Source organism: Bombus huntii, chromosome 13 (genome assembly GCF_024542735.1).
Source record: "Bombus huntii isolate Logan2020A chromosome 13, iyBomHunt1.1, whole genome shotgun sequence".
Taxonomy (NCBI): Eukaryota; Metazoa; Arthropoda; class Insecta; order Hymenoptera; family Apidae; genus Bombus; species Bombus huntii.
In genome coordinates, this window is record NC_066250.1 from 10760075 (window position 1) to 10785339 (window position 25265).

The following is a 25265-nucleotide window of genomic DNA, read 5'->3' on the forward strand; positions in this document are numbered from 1 at the left end:
AAAAAACGGTCTACAACAAGGTACAGTAAATTCCCCGTTACTTTTCAGTATTTACAACAATGACTTACTAAATCTCTTTAATCTCAATACATCCACCCATAAACGCTCCATAGTCTTCGCAGATGACCTAATCATCTACGTAACAGGCCGCAAAACCAAAACAATAAAAACGGAACTCCAAGAACTTTTTGAGAAAATAAATGACTATTACCACGTACGGAAACTAAAAATCAACATAAGCAAATGCGAAACCATACTGTTTAGACCCAAGTCAAGTGAAATCGGCCCAATAGAAAGAGAATACTGCAAAAAATTTTAACTAAGAGAAAGAACAGACAAAGGGGCTCTCATACCACACACAATGAGTGGGGGGGGGGGCTGATATGTTGTACCAGATTGGGCAGCCGTAGGTTATGATCGGTCCGATTAGTGCTTGATAGCATAGTATTTTTACTTTGCTGTCGAGATGTTTGGAGTAGAATAGTTTTTTTATTTTCCAGAATGCTTTATTGGCCTTAGTAAGTTGAATTTCGGAGTGCTACTTGTAGTTTAATTTATAGTCTATGTTTACTCCTAGGTATTTTACGCAATTTTTGTGTGGTATGAGAGCCCCTTTGTCTTTTTTTTCTCTTAGTTGAAATTTTTTGCAGTATTCTCTTTCTATTGGGCCGATTTTACTTGACTTGGGTCTAAACAGTATGGTTTCGCATTTGCTTATTTTGATTTTTAGTTTCCATGCGTGGTAATAGTCTTCTGCACAAAAAATGACATAATCCCAGAGAATCAATTCGGCTTCCGACACAAACACTCCACAATTCGCGCAATAAACAAACTTACGTCGGACATCTTCTGGGCTCTAAACGCAAAACAACGAATAGCCTCCTGCCTTGAAAAAGCATTCGATATAGTAAGAATTTTAGGCCTTATATACAAAGTATGTACTTCTTTGGGCAATAAACGTTATGATTAAAATTAAAAAAGCACTGGTTTTCGTCTGATCACGAAAGTTAAGCAACGCTAGGCACGGATGGTTGACCGCTTGGGAACTCCGTGTTGTATTGGTTTGTTTATTTTTCCAAATTTTTTTTATTTTTGCTTTTCTTAATAATCTATCTTTAATAATCTATAATATAAGCATCGAAAAAAAGAAATGTTTTAGTACTACGCGACTATAACCATACATTATGTCATTCTCACTTTTACATACATCTGTTTTTTTAATATTCTTTTTTCCTGAATATTAAGAGCAAGTAACAAAACTACTTACTTCAGCCAACTCTCATACCACGTTGAGTGCACTCGTTCTCGTCTGAGTCGACTGTTGACCACCGAGCGGGACGGACCCCTCGGAGCGCGCGTCGGAGTAGACTAATACCCACTAAAGTAGAAGGACCAAGTGACAAAATAGTGACAAAAAAAAGTGAAAAATACGGCATCGACATCATCTCCATAAATACAAATAAGAACAAAAAGAAAATAAAATAAGATAAGACAAAATAAAACTGTACAAAAAAATAAAAGCTACCGATTATGAAGCCAAGAGCAACGAAACGGAACCCACCGTAGACCCAATGAAAAAAGCCACCAAGAGAAAAATAATTATACATAAAACAGCCAGGGAAATCAACAGCATCCTAAGACTACCCGCGCAAAAGACGCGGAAACTCAACCCACAACCTAACCTGGTTGCCAGGGCAAAAAGTCTAGCAAACATCCCAGGAAACACTGTTGTAGATCATCACCCCAACCAAGAAGAAAAGGCTAACGAAACCAAAAACATGAAACCCACAAGAGCTACTTCGCCTCCAGCGATAGCAACAAAAAATAGATTCAGCATATTACAAGCTGAACCAGAGCCTCACCCACAACCGGGACCATCAAGCCACTCCACCTGGAAATCAACGCTAGAACAAATAAGAAAGAAAAACGAAACATTACGAGGAAAAACGGGAAGACACGGTCCCACCACGTCACCGGAACAATCGGCGCAGCAAGGGCAACGCACCCCACCGCACAACCCAGGAGGCCCGGCGCCTCCAACACCGCCAAGGGGGGACCGAGCACCTGACGGACGCCCCACCGGATGCTCCGCGAAGGAGCGCACGAGCACCCCACCCACCACAAGAGACAACAGGCCGCCACCCATCAACATAATCCTACAAGACCCCAAGGACACCGTAACGCTCATAGAGAAAGTAGCGGACATTAAACAATTTCACATTAAAAGAATACACGCAGGTAAACACGCACTCTACCTCCAAAACCTACCCGATTTCCATAAAGCAAAACAAACTCTCCTCTCAGCTAACACAACCTTCTACACGTATACACCCAAAATAGAGAAACACCACACATACTTGCTAAAAGGTTTAGACAATAGCTACACGGAAACAGAAATACTCACAGACCTACAAGCTCTACAAATAAACGACGTCCAGTTTACAAAAGTCTCACGATTTACGACAAAAAAATCAAGGGAGAACAATATATTGCTCCCAATCTACATAATACAGCTATCCCCCGACAGCAATATAAACAATCTTCTAAAAATAAACCATTTTAACTACTACAAGATAAAATGGGAAAAAATAATAAAAAAACAGGATGACATAACTCAATGCCACAAATGCCAGCGACTAGGCCACACAGCGCAAAACTGCAACCTAAACTACCGCTGTGTTAAATGCAGTGAGCCCCATGGTCCAGGCGACTGCAAAATAAAAAGGGAAAACGCAGTAACCAAAGACAAAATATTCTGCGTCAACTGCAAAAACTACGGACACCCCGCGTCATACAAAGGTTGCCCCAAACTCGTAGAGCTTCGTAAAAAGCTGGCCGATAAAATAAAAAAAGACAAAGAAGCAAAGACACAACGAATTGCCCGAATAAGCCGCAAATACATCCCAGAACTAAAGTTCTCCGACGTAGTGAAGCAGCAAACAACACTAAATCAAACAACCAAAATCTTCCCACAATCAGCAAACTTAGATCCGCGTTCAAGCCAAAGCCCAATCACAACCGATAGCTCCCCCCATCTAAACATTATAAACGTTATCGAAGACTTTAAAAAAGGCATCCTCCAAGCGTTAAAAGAACAACAAATACAATTAAACGAAATAAAAAACACCCTATCAACGCACGAAGAAAGGTTCGACGCCATCTTCAGCACCTTCAATAGCACAGACGACGAATAACCAAAACACGCCAAACCAACAACCACAGCAAAAAACACATAAACTTAACCTAAAACATCTGAAAATAATCGCAATAAATGCTAATTCTTTAATTTCAAACCAAAAAAGATACAGTATGCTAACCCTACTAAATAAAGAAGCCCCCGATATGGTACTCATCTCAGAAACAAAACTAAACAAAAGACACAAGGTACACTTCAAAAACTACACCATGATAAGACACGACAGACCGAACGCCAGTCAAGGAGGAGGAACAGCGATCCTCATAAAAAACCCCATAAAATACAAAACGATCCTAATTGACAAAATAACAAGTTTCAGAACCTTAGAAACAACGATCATAAAAATAAAAATAAGCAATAAGGATAATTTATTCATCACTGCAGCCTACGCAACCTACGGAGGCCAGAAAGAATTTAACTACGAATTCAATAATCTTTTCGAACTCTTGCAGCTCAACAAACCGGAAAACTACTATATAATAGCAGGAGACCTTAACGCAAAACATACAAGCTGGAAAAATGAAATAAACAACACGAGAGGCAACTTCATTAGAAACTGGCTAGACAATAAAAGCATCCACTACAAAACAAACTTATACAGCTCCGAGCTACCCTCTTACCCAAAAGGAGGCTCATACCTGGACATATGCCTAGCAGATGCGCGACTAAAATTCCAAAACCTGCGTCCAAACAATACCCTAAAAACCTTAGCCTATGACAGTGACCATAACGCCCTAGTATTTCAAATTAACAAAAGCACATCTGACTTCCTAACACTCGAAACCCAGACCGAGACACCCAGGTACAACTACAAAAAGACAGACTGGAAAAAGTTCCAAAACACACACGAACAAAACTGCGACCTAAAGATCTACAACAACGTCAACCTAACAAACAGACAAATCGACTCGTTCTTAGACGAAATAGAAAAACACACACAAATCGCACTCCAAAAATCCGTGCCAATCATAAAACAAAAAAACTCATGCGAGCCCTATATAAACAATGAAATAAAAGATCTACAGCGAGATAAAAGCTACATACTGTCCAAAATAAACAATATAAAACTCAACTATTCCTACGACAAAAGAGAAGAATTAGAATTCCTAAAGTTCCTACTACACAGAATAAAAGCGAAACTGAAACAAGAATTCGCAATTTCTATAAACCATTACTGGACAAACAAAATAAAAAACATCTCCAAGAACGACTCAGCCAACATGTTCCCACAAATAAATCAAATCTTTAGACCAAAAGAACAAAACCCCATCCCACCTCTCAAACTGCCACCAGAAAATTCCTCCCTCATCCAAGAAGCAGGTATAACGATACACAACACCATCAAAGACACCGATGGTAACTTCATAATATCTAAAACAATAGAAAAACTAGACATTATCGGCACCCACTTCTCCAAAATACATACGCAAAACGAACACATGGGCCGAGAACAACTAAACAGAATTATCATCGCCGAAACAAACAAACTCAAAAATGAAATGGAACAAGACAAAATGCTAAACAAAACAGTCTGCACATTCTCAAACGAAAACACCGCAGACAATCCCAAACAACCAGATCCAGAAATAAACTACTTCACAAATTACAATCAACTAAACACAATCCTCTCCAAACTAAACAACAAAAAATCCTCCGGCTTCGACGGCATCCCAAACATCCTACTCAAGCGCCTACCGAACAAAATAAAATGGTACTACACGGTGCTCTTCAACAATGCACTAAACAACACATACTTCCCTAGAAAATGGAAAAAAGCCAAACTGATAGCCATAACAAAAAAGAACAAAGACGGCTCATCGCCCGCAAACCTACGACCCATAAGTCTCCTCCCCAACATAAGCAAAGTATTTGAAATAACCATAAACAACCCCCTAACCTCCTTCTGCACAAAAAACAACATAATCCCAGAAAATCAATTCGGCTTCCGACACAAACACTCCACAATCCACGCAATAAACAAACTCACGTCGGACATCTGCTGGGCTCTAAACGCAAAACAACGAGTAGCCGCCTGTCTAATAGACCTCGAAAAAGCTTTCGACACAGTCTGGATCCCAGGTCTCATATACAAACTGAACAAAAAAAAGTTCCCTAAACACCTGATTAAAATGGTCTGGGACATGATCACAAACAGAACATTCGTAATGACTGAAGGTTCACACTCATCAAGCAAAGAATTCTCCATAAAAAACGGCCTACAACAAGGTACAGTAAATTCGCCGTTACTATTCAGTATCTACAACAGCGACTTACTAAACCTCTTTGATCTCAATACATCCACCCATAAACGCTCCATAGCCTTCGCAGACGACCTAATCATATACGTAACAGGCCGCAAAACCAAAACTATAAAAACGGAACTTCAAGAACTTTTTGAGAAAATAAACGACTATTACCACGCATGGAAACTAAAAATCAACATAAGCAAATGCGAAACCATACTGTTTAGACCCAAGTCAAGTGAAATCGGCCCAATAGAAAGAGCACACTGTAAAAAATTTCAGATAAGAGAAAAAACAGACAAAGGGGCCCTCATACCACACAAAAATTGCGTAAAATACTTAGGGGTAAACATAGATTACAAATTAAATTACAAGCAGCACACCGAAATTCAACTTACCAAGGCCAATAAAGCATTTGGGAAAATGAAAAATCTATTCCACTCCAAACATCTCGACAGGAAAGTAAAAATTCTATGCTATCAAGCACTAATCAGACCGATCATAACCTACGGCTGCCCAATCTGGTACAACATATCAGCCTCCCAAATGGAAAAAATTCGCATATTCGAAAGAAAATGCATCAGGGCTTGCCTGAGTACCTACAGATCCGAACACAGCGGATTCAAAAAATACATAAAAAACAAAATAATATACGACCTAGCCAACGTTCACCGCATAGACTGTCACATCCTAAAGCTAATACGAAACCACTTCGCGCAAGCGGCAAATATAAAAGAAAATAGTTTAATCTTCAGCTGCTTATTTCCAAATGACACATACTACAAAAACACTCTGACAACAGGCTACATCCCGCCAGAAGCTTTCCCATACCTTGACGGAAAAAACTACCTGCAGGACCAAAATAACATCCCGATAATTTATCACATAAAAAGAAAAATAGGGACCCAAACTATACTTTACGAAGAAAACCTAGATGGCCAGTCCGCAGACACTAGATGGAGGTACAACATGGCCCTCCCTCTGAAAGACACCAAAGACAAACATAGAAAAAAGTCAAAAAAATATTGGTGGATATTGAATCCATAATAAAATAAGAGAGAAAATCCACTAAACCGATAAAACTCAATTCTGCCCCCGTACAATACAGGTGCAAACACTGTAATTATTGCAATTCTTCTTCTTTTAAAAGAAACTTATTTATTTAATATCCCCCTCCCTCCCTTTACCCCACCCCGCCCCCAAACACCACAGCACCCAAAAATATACTACCGAAGCGTCCTGTTTTTGCGACCCAGTTTTCAGGACAAAAACAACAAGTAAAAAATAAATCACATAGAAGCTCCGCCCCCCCAGCGGCTTAAACCAAAAGACATATCCAACACAAAAAATGTAAAGCGTCAACAACATATTACAGCATGGCTACGTCGTACCGTTGCGTATCGGTACCCTTGCCTAAGACACCGTTATATAAATTCACCGTTTATTGTGAACATTATAATGTATTCAAAATTGTATATTGGGTTTTAAATAAACAGCTTTAAAAAAAAAAAAAAAAAAAAAAGCACTCGTTCTCGTCCGATCACGAAAGTTAAGCAACGTAGGGCACGGATAGTACTTAGATGGGTGACCGCTTGGGAACTCCGTGTGGTGTTGGCTTTTTTTAATTTTTTCCAATTCTTCCTATTTTTCTTAATAATTTATGGTCATGTACATCGTGTTAAAAATATACTTTTAGTATTACAGCGTATGTCAATGTCGTGGTTATTCGTTATACATTCAAGTACGCTCGTTTGAAAGTCAATAGACTATTGCTGAATCACGTACAACTTATAAATTGTTGTCTAGCACGTAAGTGTAATTTCATGTACATTATACACCAGTACTGTGCGCTGTAATTCATGAACTGCACAATAGATTTAACGCACCAATTATCTATGCATCTATTACACTGATTCCTGCAGTAGTATTTACTTTCGACACTCTATGGCCGCCGTTTGCACAAAACGGCTATTTATATGTCGGATTGGCACTGGGAGTAGGGTTGTGGGCGTCAAATGAATCTTCTCGAGGATTAGCCATTGCTACGGTACACACAAGCGTAGTTTATTGCAATGATAGAATTATTACAGTCTTGACAATTGATCACGGCGATTCGGCACTCGCGACACTAGTGACGATGGTCTCGGGCTCAATAACGAATCCGCGACCAACGGGATGACAACAGAACGTACTCACAAAGTCCAAGTCTGGTAAAAACGTGAAATAACCACTGATCGCGAAGACGTTACTCTTTAATCGATGAGATCGCGAGCGAGAATGACTTTCCCGTCCCGATGATGCCACAGAGGAAAACTATATTGGGGTGTGTCTAAGGACACGAGATCATCGGATTCGTCGAGAAAAGCCTTCGTTCAGAAAGTAAGGGAAATTGGCGTTGCCGCTAATTGGTCAATCTCCATACCGGTGGTTAGAAAAAGATGCTAGCCGCCCTCGAGGGAAAGTTGCTAGTGGGAGACGCCGCTCGTTGAAAGATAGATCTCCCCTATCTTCCCGTAGTTGGGACAAAGACTGTTTGTCTGTTTGAAGGACTTTAGTTAACTAAACCTTAAGATTTATAACGGGCCCCCGGGCTAGCCGAACATGTACTGCGGAGACGCATCGACATCTGGCAATCATCTTACTCGAAGAATAGGGTCTGCGTGTGGCGAGCCACGGGACAGAAACCGTTGGAATGTTTACTGTCGCGTGTCGCCACGAATATTTCTTTTAAGGAGAGCTATAGAATTACTCCATACCTTTGTTAGGCAAAGCGTTCATCCCGTGACCGCGGCTACGTTCGGCGACTGACTGTCGCCTCGAGCCCAAGCTCATTATCACAACTCTCGAACAATTACAATCGGATTGAATAACTACAATTGTTCAATTACAGCTATAGTAGACTCTAGGTTACAATGTTGCGGGATTATCCAAAATTCCAAAGGCTCCGGTGTTCTTTCATCTCCGACAAATAGATAGAAGTTACCGATAATGAAGCCAAATGCAACGAAACGGAACCCACCGTGGACCCAATAAAAAAGCCATCAAGAGAAAAATAATCACACAAAAAACAGCCAAGGAAATCAACAATAGTTTAAGACTTTTCGCTCAAAAGACGCGGAAACTCAACCCACGACCAAACCTGGTTGCCAGGACGAAAAGACTAGTAAACATCCTAGGAAACACAGTTGTAGATTATCACTCCAGCCAAGAAGAAAAGGCTAAAGAAATCGAAAACATGAAGCCCACAATAGCTACCTCGCCTCCAGCGATCATAACAAAAAACAGATTCAGTATACTACAATCTGAACCAGAGCCTCATCCACAACCGGGACCATCAAACTACTCTACTTCGAGCTCAACGCTAGAACAAATAAAAAAGAAAAACGAAATATTACGAGGCAAAATGGGAAAACACAGTCCCACCATACCACCAAAACAATCAACACCGCAGGGGCGACAGACCCCATCGTACAACCCAGGAGGCCCAGCGCCACCAGCATCGCCAAGGGGGGACCGAGTACCGGACGGACGCCCCACCAGATACACCGCAGAGGGGCGTACGAACGCCCCATTCACTACAAGGGATAACAAACCGCCGCCTATCAACATAACGCTACAAGACCCAAAGGACACGGTAACGCTCATAGAGAAAGTAGCGGGCATCAATCAGTTCATATCATATTAAAAGAATAGACTCAGGTAAACATGCACTCTACCTCCGAAACCTACCCGATTTCCACAAAGCAAAACAAATACTCCTCTCAGCTAATACAACCTCTTACACGTACACACCCAAAACAGAGAAACACCATACATACTTGTTAAAAGGTTTAGACAATAGTTACACCGAAACAGAAATACTCACAGACCTACAAGCCTTGCAAATAGACGACGTAAAATTCACAAAAGTCACACGATTCACGACAAAAAGATCAAGGGAGAACAATATATTGCTCCCAATTTACATAATACAAGTATCCTCCGACAGTAATATAAGTAACTTGTTAAAAGTTAACCATTTTAACCACTTCAGAATAAAATGGGAAAAAATAATAAAAAAAATGATGACACAACTCAATGCCACAAATGCCAGCGATTAGGTCACACAGCACAAAACTGTAACCTAAACTACCGCTGTGTTAAATGCATTGAGCCCCATGGTCCAGGCGACTGCAAAATAAAAAGAGAAAACGCAGTACCAAAGACAAAATATTCTGCGTTAACTGCAAAAACTACGGACTCCCCGCGTCATACAAAGGTTGCCCCAAACTCGTAGAGCTTCGTAAAAAGCTAGCCGATAAAATAAAAAAAGACAAGGAAACAAAGATAAAACGTGTTACGCCATGCGGCTTACCATAGGTCATATTCTTAACTGTCGATCGCGGCACTATAATGTCGCAGACGGATCGTCGTGTCTGCCCGGCAAACAAACATTGTAGTGGCAAGCGCATGGTTCATTAAGCAGGGCGACTTCCAGAAACGTCGACTCGTGGCTCGTATTTTACCTCGCGTAAAAGAATGTGGCGTGACCCGAACGTAGTGGGGGTCGCCTTCCAGAAAAAACGGAAAAAATCGAAAGGCGTTCAGAACTTTTCGAGAAGTCGAACCGTCAACACATCTCATATATCGCGCATTACATATCAACCAAAACGCAGTTATATTTTTTTTTTTTTTGTTCCATTTATGTCTTCCTAGTTAATAAGTTGTTGAAATAAACATTAATTTATTTGTGTTAATTCTATGGAATTTCATTGAACTACCCTTATTATCATAATCGAAATAAGGGAATCGATCAGTTCGTGGCGTCGATTATTTAATCGTAACGGGAACTTACAACTCTCGTTGACGTGCTATCTAGCGATCGCGTCTCTCCGCGAACGGTCGAAACAAAACGAATTGCCCAAATAAGCCGTAAATACGTCCCAGAACTAAAGTTCTCTGACGTAGTGAAACAACAAACAAAATTGAATCAAATAATCGAAAACACAATCACAACACGATCACAATTAACAAACTTAGATCCGCGCTCAAGCCAAAGCTCAATCACAATCGATGACTCCCCCCATCTAAACATTATAAACGTTATTGAAGACTTTAAAAAAGGTATTCTCCAAGCGTTAAAAGAACAACAAATGCAATTAAATGAAATAAAAAATACACTATCAACGCACGAAGAAAGGTTCGACGCCATCTTCAGCACTTTCAATAGTACAGATGACGAATAACCAAAACATGCCAAACCAACAATCACAGCAAAAAACACATAAATTTAACCTAAAGCATCTGAAAATAATTGCAATAAATGCTAACTCTTTAATTTCAAACCAAAAAAGATACAGTATGCTAACCCTAATAAATAAAGAAGCCCCCGATATGGTACTCATCTAAGAAACAAAACTAAACAAAAGACACAATGTACACTTCAAACACTACTCCATGATAAGTCACGACAGACCGAACGCCAGTCAAGGAGGAGGAACAGCGATCCTCATAAAAAAACCCTATAAAATACAAAACAATTCTAATTGATAAAATAACAAGTTTCAAAACCTTGGAAACAACGATCATAAAAATAAAAATAAGCAATAAGGAAAATTTATTCATCATTGCAGCCTACGCAACCTACGGAAACCAGAAAGAATTTAACTACGAATTCAATAATCTTTTCGAACACTTACAGCTCAACAAACCGGAAAACTACTATATAATAGCAGGAGACCTTAACGCAAAATATACAAGCTGGAAAAACGAAATAAACAACACGAGAGGCAACTTCATTAGAAACTGGCTAGACAATAAAAGCATCCACTACAAAACAAACTTATACAGCTCCGAGCTACCCTCTTACCCAAAAGGAGGCTCATACCTGGACATATGCCTAGCAGATGCACGACTAAAATTCCAAAACCTACGTCCAAATAACACCCTCAAATCCTTAGCCTATGACAGTGACCATAACGCCCTAGTATTTCACGTAAACAAAAACACATCTGACCTCCTAACACTCGAAACTCAGCCCGAGACACCCAGGTACAATTACAAAAAGACAGACTGGAAAAAGTTCCAAAACACACTCGAACAAAACTGCGACCTAAAGATCTACAACAACGTCAACCTAACAAATAGACAAATCGACTCATTCATAGATGAAATAGAAAAACATACACAAATCGCTCTCCAAAAATCCGTGCCAAACATAAAACAAAAAAATTCATGCGAGCCCTATATCAACAATAAAATAAAAGATCTACATCGAGATAAAAGCTACATACTCTCCAAAATAAACAATATAAAATTTAACTATTCTTACGACAAAAGAGAAGAATTAGAATTCCCAAAGTACCTACTATACAGAATAAAAGCGCAACTGAAACAAGAATTCGCAAATTCCATAAACCATTACTGGACAAACAAAATAAAAAACATCTCCAAAAACGACTCAGCAAACATGTTCCCACAAATAAATCAAATCTTTAGACCAAAAGAACAAAACCCCATCCCACCTCTCAAATTGCCCCCAGAAAATGCCTCCCTCATCCAAGAAGCAGGTATAACGATACACAACACCATCAAAGACACCGATGGTAACTTCATAATATCTAAAACAATAGAAAAACTAGACATTATCGGCACCCACTTTTCCAAAATACACACACAAAACGAACACATGGGCCGAGAAGAACTAAACAGAATTATCATCGCCGCAACAAACAAACTCAAAAATGAATTGGAACAAGACAAAACGCTAAACAAAACAGTCTGCACATTCTCAAACGAAAACACCGCAGACAACCCCAAGCAACCAGATCCAGAAATAAACTACTTCACAAATTACATTCAACTAAACACAATCTTCTCCAAACTAAACAACAAAAAATCCTCCGGCTTCGACGGCATCCCAAACATTTTACTCAAGCGCCTACCGAACGAAATAAAATGGTATTACACAGTACTCTTCGACAATGCTCTAAACAACATATATTTCCCCAGAAAATGGAAAAAAGCCAAATTGATAGCTATAACAAAAAAAGATAAAGACGGCTCATCGCCCGCAAACCTACGACCCATAAGTCTCCTCCCCAACATAAGCAAAGTATTTGAAATAATCATAAACAACCCCCTAACCTCCTTCTGCACAAAAAATGACATAATCCCAGAGAACCAATTCGGCTTCCGACACAAACACTCCACAATTCGCGCAATAAACAAACTTACGTCGGACATCTGCTGGGCCCTAAACGCAAAACAACGAGTAGCCGCCTGCTTAATAGACCTCGAAAAAGCTTTCGACAAAGTTTGGATTCCAGGTCTCATATACAAATTGATCAAGAAAAATTTTCCTAAATACCTGATTAAAATAGTCTGGGACATGATCACAAGCAGAACATTCGTAATGACTGAAGGTTCACACTCATCAAGCAAATAATTCTCCATAAAAAACGGTCTACAACAAGGTACAGTAAATTCCCCGTTACTTTTCAGTATTTACAACAATGACTTACTAAATCTCTTTAATCTCAATACATCCACCCATAAACGCTCCATAGTCTTCGCAGATGACCTAATCATCTACGTAACAGGCCGCAAAACCAAAACAATAAAAACGGAACTCCAAGAACTTTTTGAGAAAATAAATGACTATTACCACGTACGGAAACTAAAAATCAACATAAGCAAATGCGAAACCATACTGTTTAGACCCAAGTCAAGTGAAATCGGCCCAATAGAAAGAGAATACTGCAAAAAATTTTAACTAAGAGAAAGAACAGACAAAGGGGCTCTCATACCACACACAATGAGTGGGGGGGGGGGCTGATATGTTGTACCAGATTGGGCAGCCGTAGGTTATGATCGGTCCGATTAGTGCTTGATAGCATAGTATTTTTACTTTGCTGTCGAGATGTTTGGAGTAGAATAGTTTTTTTATTTTCCAGAATGCTTTATTGGCCTTAGTAAGTTGAATTTCGGAGTGCTACTTGTAGTTTAATTTATAGTCTATGTTTACTCCTAGGTATTTTACGCAATTTTTGTGTGGTATGAGAGCCCCTTTGTCTTTTTTTTCTCTTAGTTGAAATTTTTTGCAGTATTCTCTTTCTATTGGGCCGATTTTACTTGACTTGGGTCTAAACAGTATGGTTTCGCATTTGCTTATTTTGATTTTTAGTTTCCATGCGTGGTAATAGTCTTCTGCACAAAAAATGACATAATCCCAGAGAATCAATTCGGCTTCCGACACAAACACTCCACAATTCGCGCAATAAACAAACTTACGTCGGACATCTTCTGGGCTCTAAACGCAAAACAACGAATAGCCTCCTGCCTTGAAAAAGCATTCGATATAGTAAGAATTTTAGGCCTTATATACAAAGTATGTACTTCTTTGGGCAATAAACGTTATGATTAAAATTAAAAAAGCACTGGTTTTCGTCTGATCACGAAAGTTAAGCAACGCTAGGCACGGATGGTTGACCGCTTGGGAACTCCGTGTTGTATTGGTTTGTTTATTTTTCCAAATTTTTTTTATTTTTGCTTTTCTTAATAATCTATCTTTAATAATCTATAATATAAGCATCGAAAAAAAGAAATGTTTTAGTACTACGCGACTATAACCATACATTATGTCATTCTCACTTTTACATACATCTGTTTTTTTAATATTCTTTTTACCTGAATATTAAGAGCAAGTAACAAAACTACTTACTTCAGCCAACTCTCATACCACGTTGAGTGCACTCGTTCTCGTCCGATCACGAAAGTTAAGCAACGTAGGGCACGGATAGTACTTAGATGGGTGACCGCTTGGGAACTCCGTGTGGTGTTGGCTTTTTTTAATTTTTTCCAATTCTTCCTATTTTTCTTAATAATTTATGGTCATGTACATCGTGTTAAAAATATACTTTTAGTATTACAGCGTATGTCAATGTCGTGGTTATTCGTTATACATTCAAGTACGCTCGTTTGAAAGTCAATAGACTATTGCTGAATCACGTACAACTTATAAATTGTTGTCTAGCACGTAAGTGTAATTTCATGTACATTATACACCAGTACTGTGCGCTGTAATTCATGAACTGCACAATAGATTTAACGCACCAATTATCTATGCATCTATTACACTGATTCCTGCAGTAGTATTTACTTTCGACACTCTATGGCCGCCGTTTGCACAAAACGGCTATTTATATGTCGGATTGGCACTGGGAGTAGGGTTGTGGGCGTCAAATGAATCTTCTCGAGGATTAGCCATTGCTACGGTACACACAAGCGTAGTTTATTGCAATGATAGAATTATTACAGTCTTGACAATTGATCACGGCGATTCGGCACTCGCGACACTAGTGACGATGGTCTCGGGCTCAATAACGAATCCGCGACCAACGGGATGACAACAGAACGTACTCACAAAGTCCAAGTCTGGTAAAAACGTGAAATAACCACTGATCGCGAAGACGTTACTCTTTAATCGATGAGATCGCGAGCGAGAATGACTTTCCCGTCCCGATGATGCCACAGAGGAAAACTATATTGGGGTGTGTCTAAGGACACGAGATCATCGGATTCGTCGAGAAAAGCCTTCGTTCAGAAAGTAAGGGAAATTGGCGTTGCCGCTAATTGGTCAATCTCCATACCGGTGGTTAGAAAAAGATGCTAGCCGCCCTCGAGGGAAAGTTGCTAGTGGGAGACGCCGCTCGTTGAAAGATAGATCTCCCCTATCTTCCCGTAGTTGGGACAAAGACTGTTTGTCTGTTTGAAGGACTTTAGTTAACTAAACCTTAAGATTTATAACGGGCCCCCGGGCTAGCCGAACATGTACTGCGGAGACGCATCGACATCTGGCAATCATCTTACTCGAAGAATAGGGTCTGCGTGTGGCGAGCCACGGGACAGAAACCGTTGGAATGTTTACTGTCGCGTGTCGCCACGAATATTTCTTTTAAGGAGAGCTATAGAATTACTCCATACCTTTGTTAGGCAAAGCGTTCATCCCGTGACCGCGGCTACGTTCGGCGACTGACTGTCGCCTCGAGCCCAAGCTCATTATCACAACTCTCGAACAATTACAATCGGATTGAATAACTACAATTGTTCAATTACAGCTATAGTAGACTCTAGGTTACAATGTTGCGGGATTATCCAAAATTCCAAAGGCTCCGGTGTTCTTTCATCTCCGACAAATAGATAGAAGTTACCGATAATGAAGCCAAATGCAACGAAACGGAACCCACCGTGGACCCAATAAAAAAGCCATCAAGAGAAAAATAATCACACAAAAAACAGCCAAGGAAATCAACAATAGTTTAAGACTTTTCGCTCAAAAGACGCGGAAACTCAACCCACGACCTAACCTGGTTGCCAGGACGAAAAGACTAGTAAACATCCTAGGAAACACAGTTGTAGATTATCACTCCAGCCAAGAAGAAAAGGCTAAAGAAATCGAAAACATGAAGCCCACAATAGCTACCTCGCCTCCAGCGATCATAACAAAAAACAGATTCAGTATACTACAATCTGAACCAGAGCCTCATCCACAACCGGGACCATCAAACTACTCTACTTCGAGCTCAACGCTAGAACAAATAAAAAAGAAAAACGAAATATTACGAGGCAAAATGGGAAAACACAGTCCCACCATACCACCAAAACAATCAACACCGCAGGGGCGACAGACCCCATCGTACAACCCAGGAGGCCCAGCGCCACCAGCATCGCCAAGGGGGGACCGAGTACCGGACGGACGCCCCACCAGATACACCGCAGAGGGGCGTACGAACGCCCCATTCACTACAAGGGATAACAAACCGCCGCCTATCAACATAACGCTACAAGACCCAAAGGACACGGTAACGCTCATAGAGAAAGTAGCGGGCATCAATCAGTTCATATCATATTAAAAGAATAGACTCAGGTAAACATGCACTCTACCTCCGAAACCTACCCGATTTCCACAAAGCAAAACAAATACTCCTCTCAGCTAATACAACCTCTTACACGTACACACCCAAAACAGAGAAACACCATACATACTTGTTAAAAGGTTTAGACAATAGTTACACCGAAACAGAAATACTCACAGACCTACAAGCCTTGCAAATAGACGACGTAAAATTCACAAAAGTCACACGATTCACGACAAAAAGATCAAGGGAGAACAATATATTGCTCCCAATTTACATAATACAAGTATCCTCCGACAGTAATATAAGTAACTTGTTAAAAGTTAACCATTTTAACCACTTCAGAATAAAATGGGAAAAAATAATAAAAAAAATGATGACACAACTCAATGCCACAAATGCCAGCGATTAGGTCACACAGCACAAAACTGTAACCTAAACTACCGCTGTGTTAAATGCATTGAGCCCCATGGTCCAGGCGACTGCAAAATAAAAAGAGAAAACGCAGTACCAAAGACAAAATATTCTGCGTTAACTGCAAAAACTACGGACTCCCCGCGTCATACAAAGGTTGCCCCAAACTCGTAGAGCTTCGTAAAAAGCTAGCCGATAAAATAAAAAAAGACAAGGAAACAAAGATAAAACGTGTTACGCCATGCGGCTTACCATAGGTCATATTCTTAACTGTCGATCGCGGCACTATAATGTCGCAGACGGATCGTCGTGTCTGCCCGGCAAACAAACATTGTAGTGGCAAGCGCATGGTTCATTAAGCAGGGCGACTTCCAGAAACGTCGACTCGTGGCTCGTATTTTACCTCGCGTAAAAGAATGTGGCGTGACCCGAACGTAGTGGGGGTCGCCTTCCAGAAAAAACGGAAAAAATCGAAAGGCGTTCAGAACTTTTCGAGAAGTCGAACCGTCAACACATCTCATATATCGCGCATTACATATCAACCAAAACGCAGTTATATTTTTTTTTTTTTGTTCCATTTATGTCTTCCTAGTTAATAAGTTGTTGAAATAAACATTAATTTATTTGTGTTAATTCTGTGGAATTTCATTGAACTACCCTTATTATCATAATCGAAATAAGGGAATCGATCAGTTCGTGGCGTCGATTATTTAATCGTAACGGGAACTTACAACTCTCGTTGACGTGCTATCTAGCGATCGCGTCTCTCCGCGAACGGTCGAAACAAAACGAATTGCCCAAATAAGCCGTAAATACGTCCCAGAACTAAAGTTCTCTGACGTAGTGAAACAACAAACAAAATTGAATCAAATAATCGAAAACACAATCACAACACGATCACAATTAACAAACTTAGATCCGCGCTCAAGCCAAAGCTCAATCACAATCGATGACTCCCCCCATCTAAACATTATAAACGTTATTGAAGACTTTAAAAAAGGTATTCTCCAAGCGTTAAAAGAACAACAAATGCAATTAAATGAAATAAAAAATACACTATCAACGCACGAAGAAAGGTTCGACGCCATCTTCAGCACTTTCAATAGTACAGATGACGAATAACCAAAACATGCCAAACCAACAATCACAGCAAAAAACACATAAATTTAACCTAAAGCATCTGAAAATAATTGCAATAAATGCTAACTCTTTAATTTCAAACCAAAAAAGATACAGTATGCTAACCCTAATAAATAAAGAAGCCCCCGATATGGTACTCATCTAAGAAACAAAACTAAACAAAAGACACAATATACACTTCAAACACTACTCCATGATAAGTCACGACAGACCGAACGCCAGTCAAGGAGGAGGAACAGCGATCCTCATAGAAAAACCCTATAAAATACAAAACAATTCTAATTGATAAAATAACAAGTTTCAAAACCTTGGAAACAACGATCATAAAAATAAAAATAAGCAATAAGGAAAATTTATTCATCATTGCAGCCTACGCAACCTACGGAAACCAGAAAGAATTTAACTACGAATTCAATAATCTTTTCGAACACTTACAGCTCAACAAACCGGAAAACTACTATATAATAGCAGGAGACCTTAACGCAAAATATACAAGCTGGAAAAACGAAATAAACAACACGAGAGGCAACTTCATTAGAAACTGGCTAGACAATAAAAGCATCCACTACAAAACAAACTTATACAGCTCCGAGCTACCCTCTTACCCAAAAGGAGGCTCATACCTGGACATATGCCTAGCAGATGCACGACTAAAATTCCAAAACCTACGTCCAAATAACACCCTCAAAACCTTAGCCTATGACAGTGACCATAACGCCCTAGTATTTCACGTAAACAAAAACACATCTGACCTCCTAACACTCGAAACTCAGCCCGAGACACCCAGGTACAATTACAAAAAGACAGACTGGAAAAAGTTCCAAAACACACTCGAACAAAACTGCGACCTAAAGATCTACAACAACGTCAACCTAACAAATAGACAAATCGACTCATTCATAGATGAAATAGAAAAACATACACAAATCGCTCTCCAAAAATCCGTGCCAAACATAAAACAAAAAAATTCATGCGAGCCCTATATCAACAATAAAATAAAAGATCTACATCGAGATAAAAGCTACATACTCTCCAAAATAAACAATATAAAATTTAACTATTCTTACGACAAAAGAGAAGAATTAGAATTCCCAAAGTACCTACTATACAGAATAAAAGCGCAACTGAAACAAGAATTCGCAAATTCCATAAACCATTACTGGACAAACAAAATAAAAAACATCTCCAAAAACGACTCAGCAAACATGTTCCCACAAATAAATCAAATCTTTAGACCAAAAGAACAAAACCCCATCCCACCTCTCAAATTGCCCCCAGAAAATGCCTCCCTCATCCAAGAAGCAGGTATAACGATACACAACACCATCAAAGACACCGATGGTAACTTCATAATATCTAAAACAATAGAAAAACTAGACATTATCGGCACCCACTTTTCCAAAATACACACACAAAACGAACACATGGGCCGAGAAGAACTAAACAGAATTATCATCGCCGCAACAAACAAACTCAAAAATGAATTGGAACAAGACAAAACGCTAAACAAAACAGTCTGCACATTCTCAAACGAAAACACCGCAGACAACCCCAAGCAACCAGATCCAGAAATAAACTACTTCACAAATTACATTCAACTAAACACAATCTTCTCCAAACTAAACAACAAAAAATCCTCCGGCTTCGACGGCATCCCAAACATTTTACTCAAGCGCCTACCGAACGAAATAAAATGGTATTACACAGTACTCTTCGACAATGCTCTAAACAACATATATTTCCCCAGAAAATGGAAAAAAGCCAAATTGATAGCTATAACAAAAAAAGATAAAGACGGCTCATCGCCCGCAAACCTACGACCCATAAGTCTCCTCCCCAACATAAGCAAAGTATTTGAAATAATCATAAACAACCCCCTAACCTCCTTCTGCACAAAAAATGACATAATCCCAGAGAACCAATTCGGCTTCCGACACAAACACTCCACAATTCGCGCAATAAACAAACTTACGTCGGACATCTGCTGGGCCCTAAACGCAAAACAACGAGTAGCCGCCTGCTTAATAGACCTCGAAAAAGCTTTCGACAAAGTTTGGATTCCAGGTCTCATATACAAATTGATCAAGAAAAATTTTCCTAAATACCTGATTAAAATAGTCTGGGACATGATCACAAGCAGAACATTCGTAATGACTGAAGGTTCACACTCATCAAGCAAATAATTCTCCATAAAAAACGGTCTACAACAAGGTACAGTAAATTCCCCGTTACTTTTCAGTATTTACAACAATGACTTACTAAATCTCTTTAATCTCAATACATCCACCCATAAACGCTCCATAGTCTTCGCAGATGACCTAATCATCTACGTAACAGGCCGCAAAACCAAAACAATAAAAACGGAACTCCAAGAACTTTTTGAGAAAATAAATGACTATTACCACGTACGGAAACTAAAAATCAACATAAGCAAATGCGAAACCATACTGTTTAGACCCAAGTCAAGTGAAATCGGCCCAATAGAAAGAGAATACTGCAAAAAATTTTAACTAAGAGAAAGAACAGACAAAGGGGCTCTCATACCACACACAATGAGTGGGGGGGGGGGGGCTGATATGTTGTACCAGATTGGGCAGCCGTAGGTTATGATCGGTCCGATTAGTGCTTGATAGCATAGTATTTTTACTTTGCTGTCGAGATGTTTGGAGTAGAATAGTTTTTTTATTTTCCAGAATGCTTTATTGGCCTTAGTAAGTTGAATTTCGGAGTGCTACTTGTAGTTTAATTTATAGTCTATGTTTACTCCTAGGTATTTTACGCAATTTTTGTGTGGTATGAGAGCCCCTTTGTCTTTTTTTTCTCTTAGTTGAAATTTTTTGCAGTATTCTCTTTCTATTGGGCCGATTTTACTTGACTTGGGTCTAAACAGTATGGTTTCGCATTTGCTTATTTTGATTTTTAGTTTCCATGCGTGGTAATAGTCTTCTGCACAAAAAATGACATAATCCCAGAGAATCAATTCGGCTTCCGACACAAACACTCCACAATTCGCGCAATAAACAAACTTACGTCGGACATCTTCTGGGCTCTAAACGCAAAACAACGAATAGCCTCCTGCCTTGAAAAAGCATTCGATATAGTAAGAATTTTAGGCCTTATATACAAAGTATGTACTTCTTTGGGCAATAAACGTTATGATTAAAATTAAAAAAGCACTGGTTTTCGTCTGATCACGAAAGTTAAGCAACGCTAGGCACGGATGGTTGACCGCTTGGGAACTCCGTGTTGTATTGGTTTGTTTATTTTTCCAAATTTTTTTTATTTTTGCTTTTCTTAATAATCTATCTTTAATAATCTATAATATAAGCATCGAAAAAAAGAAATGTTTTAGTACTACGCGACTATAACCATACATTATGTCATTCTCACTTTTACATACATCTGTTTTTTTAATATTCTTTTTTCCTGAATATTAAGAGCAAGTAACAAAACTACTTACTTCAGCCAACTCTCATACCACGTTGAGTGCACTCGTTCTCGTCTGAGTCGACTGTTGACCACCGAGCGGGACGGACCCCTCGGAGCGCGCGTCGGAGTAGACTAATACCCACTAAAGTAGAAGGACCAAGTGACAAAATAGTGACAAAAAAAAGTGAAAAATACGGCATCGACATCATCTCCATAAATACAAATAAGAACAAAAAGAAAATAAAATAAGATAAGACAAAATAAAACTGTACAAAAAAATAAAAGCTACCGATTATGAAGCCAAGAGCAACGAAACGGAACCCACCGTAGACCCAATGAAAAAAGCCACCAAGAGAAAAATAATTATACATAAAACAGCCAGGGAAATCAACAGCATCCTAAGACTACCCGCGCAAAAGACGCGGAAACTCAACCCACAACCTAACCTGGTTGCCAGGGCAAAAAGTCTAGCAAACATCCCAGGAAACACTGTTGTAGATCATCACCCCAACCAAGAAGAAAAGGCTAACGAAACCAAAAACATGAAACCCACAAGAGCTACTTCGCCTCCAGCGATAGCAACAAAAAATAGATTCAGCATATTACAAGCTGAACCAGAGCCTCACCCACAACCGGGACCATCAAGCCACTCCACCTGGAAATCAACGCTAGAACAAATAAGAAAGAAAAACGAAACATTACGAGGAAAAACGGGAAGACACGGTCCCACCACGTCACCGGAACAATCGGCGCAGCAAGGGCAACGCACCCCACCGCACAACCCAGGAGGCCCGGCGCCTCCAACACCGCCAAGGGGGGACCGAGCACCTGACGGACGCCCCACCGGATGCTCCGCGAAGGAGCGCACGAGCACCCCACCCACCACAAGAGACAACAGGCCGCCACCCATCAACATAATCCTACAAGACCCCAAGGACACCGTAACGCTCATAGAGAAAGTAGCGGACATTAAACAATTTCACATTAAAAGAATACACGCAGGTAAACACGCACTCTACCTCCAAAACCTACCCGATTTCCATAAAGCAAAACAAACTCTCCTCTCAGCTAACACAACCTTCTACACGTATACACCCAAAATAGAGAAACACCACACATACTTGCTAAAAGGTTTAGACAATAGCTACACGGAAACAGAAATACTCACAGACCTACAAGCTCTACAAATAAACGACGTCCAGTTTACAAAAGTCTCACGATTTACGACAAAAAAATCAAGGGAGAACAATATATTGCTCCCAATCTACATAATACAGCTATCCCCCGACAGCAATATAAACAATCTTCTAAAAATAAACCATTTTAACTACTACAAGATAAAATGGGAAAAAATAATAAAAAAACAGGATGACATAACTCAATGCCACAAATGCCAGCGACTAGGCCACACAGCGCAAAACTGCAACCTAAACTACCGCTGTGTTAAATGCAGTGAGCCCCATGGTCCAGGCGACTGCAAAATAAAAAGGGAAAACGCAGTAACCAAAGACAAAATATTCTGCGTCAACTGCAAAAACTACGGACACCCCGCGTCATACAAAGGTTGCCCCAAACTCGTAGAGCTTCGTAAAAAGCTGGCCGATAAAATAAAAAAAGACAAAGAAGCAAAGACACAACGAATTGCCCGAATAAGCCGCAAATACATCCCAGAACTAAAGTTCTCCGACGTAGTGAAGCAGCAAACAACACTAAATCAAACAACCAAAATCTTCCCACAATCAGCAAACTTAGATCCGCGTTCAAGCCAAAGCCCAATCACAACCGATAGCTCCCCCCATCTAAACATTATAAACGTTATCGAAGACTTTAAAAAAGGCATCCTCCAAGCGTTAAAAGAACAACAAATACAATTAAACGAAATAAAAAACACCCTATCAACGCACGAAGAAAGGTTCGACGCCATCTTCAGCACCTTCAATAGCACAGACGACGAATAACCAAAACACGCCAAACCAACAACCACAGCAAAAAACACATAAACTTAACCTAAAACATCTGAAAATAATCGCAATAAATGCTAATTCTTTAATTTCAAACCAAAAAAGATACAGTATGCTAACCCTACTAAATAAAGAAGCCCCCGATATGGTACTCATCTCAGAAACAAAACTAAACAAAAGACACAAGGTACACTTCAAAAACTACACCATGATAAGACACGACAGACCGAACGCCAGTCAAGGAGGAGGAACAGCGATCCTCATAAAAAACCCCATAAAATACAAAACGATCCTAATTGACAAAATAACAAGTTTCAGAACCTTAGAAACAACGATCATAAAAATAAAAATAAGCAATAAGGATAATTTATTCATCACTGCAGCCTACGCAACCTACGGAGGCCAGAAAGAATTTAACTACGAATTCAATAATCTTTTCGAACTCTTGCAGCTCAACAAACCGGAAAACTACTATATAATAGCAGGAGACCTTAACGCAAAACATACAAGCTGGAAAAATGAAATAAACAACACGAGAGGCAACTTCATTAGAAACTGGCTAGACAATAAAAGCATCCACTACAAAACAAACTTATACAGCTCCGAGCTACCCTCTTACCCAAAAGGAGGCTCATACCTGGACATATGCCTAGCAGATGCGCGACTAAAATTCCAAAACCTGCGTCCAAACAATACCCTAAAAACCTTAGCCTATGACAGTGACCATAACGCCCTAGTATTTCAAATTAACAAAAGCACATCTGACTTCCTAACACTCGAAACCCAGACCGAGACACCCAGGTACAACTACAAAAAGACAGACTGGAAAAAGTTCCAAAACACACTCGAACAAAACTGCGACCTAAAGATCTACAACAACGTCAACCTAACAAACAGACAAATCGACTCGTTCTTAGACGAAATAGAAAAACACACACAAATCGCACTCCAAAAATCCGTGCCAATCATAAAACAAAAAAACTCATGCGAGCCCTATATAAACAATGAAATAAAAGATCTACAGCGAGATAAAAGCTACATACTGTCCAAAATAAACAATATAAAACTCAACTATTCCTACGACAAAAGAGAAGAATTAGAATTCCTAAAGTTCCTACTACACAGAATAAAAGCGAAACTGAAACAAGAATTCGCAATTTCTATAAACCATTACTGGACAAACAAAATAAAAAACATCTCCAAGAACGACTCAGCCAACATGTTCCCACAAATAAATCAAATCTTTAGACCAAAAGAACAAAACCCCATCCCACCTCTCAAACTGCCACCAGAAAATTCCTCCCTCATCCAAGAAGCAGGTATAACGATACACAACACCATCAAAGACACCGATGGTAACTTCATAATATCTAAAACAATAGAAAAACTAGACATTATCGGCACCCACTTCTCCAAAATACATACGCAAAACGAACACATGGGCCGAGAACAACTAAACAGAATTATCATCGCCGAAACAAACAAACTCAAAAATGAAATGGAACAAGACAAAATGCTAAACAAAACAGTCTGCACATTCTCAAACGAAAACACCGCAGACAATCCCAAACAACCAGATCCAGAAATAAACTACTTCACAAATTACAATCAACTAAACACAATCCTCTCCAAACTAAACAACAAAAAATCCTCCGGCTTCGACGGCATCCCAAACATCCTACTCAAGCGCCTACCGAACAAAATAAAATGGTACTACACGGTGCTCTTCAACAATGCACTAAACAACACATACTTCCCTAGAAAATGGAAAAAAGCCAAACTGATAGCCATAACAAAAAAGAACAAAGACGGCTCATCGCCCGCAAACCTACGACCCATAAGTCTCCTCCCCAACATAAGCAAAGTATTTGAAATAACCATAAACAACCCCCTAAACTCCTTCTGCACAAAAAACAACATAATCCCAGAAAATCAATTCGGCTTCCGACACAAACACTCCACAATCCACGCAATAAACAAACTCACG

General features: G+C 39.6%; 1 long non-coding RNA gene and 1 other non-coding gene across 4 annotated transcripts in view; one reads left to right on the forward strand and one right to left on the reverse strand.

Annotated features, from left to right (window-relative positions):
* Positions 1–2156: 2156 nt before the first annotated feature.
* LOC126872695 (uncharacterized) overlaps positions 2157–25265 on the reverse strand; it is a 46821-nt gene continuing 23712 nt past the window's right edge. For all 3 annotated transcript variants that reach the window (XR_007692131.1, XR_007692133.1, XR_007692132.1), the window contains exons 3-5: positions 22490–23957; positions 9165–9308; positions 2157–2264 (exon numbers count right to left, since the gene is read on the reverse strand). This is a non-coding gene — a long non-coding RNA (uncharacterized LOC126872695). The remainder of the gene's footprint in view (positions 2265–9164; positions 9309–22489; positions 23958–25265) is intronic.
* LOC126872756 (5S ribosomal RNA) lies at positions 14145–14263 on the forward strand. Its single transcript, XR_007692171.1, has one exon. It is a non-coding gene; the product is annotated as a 5S ribosomal RNA (ribosomal RNA).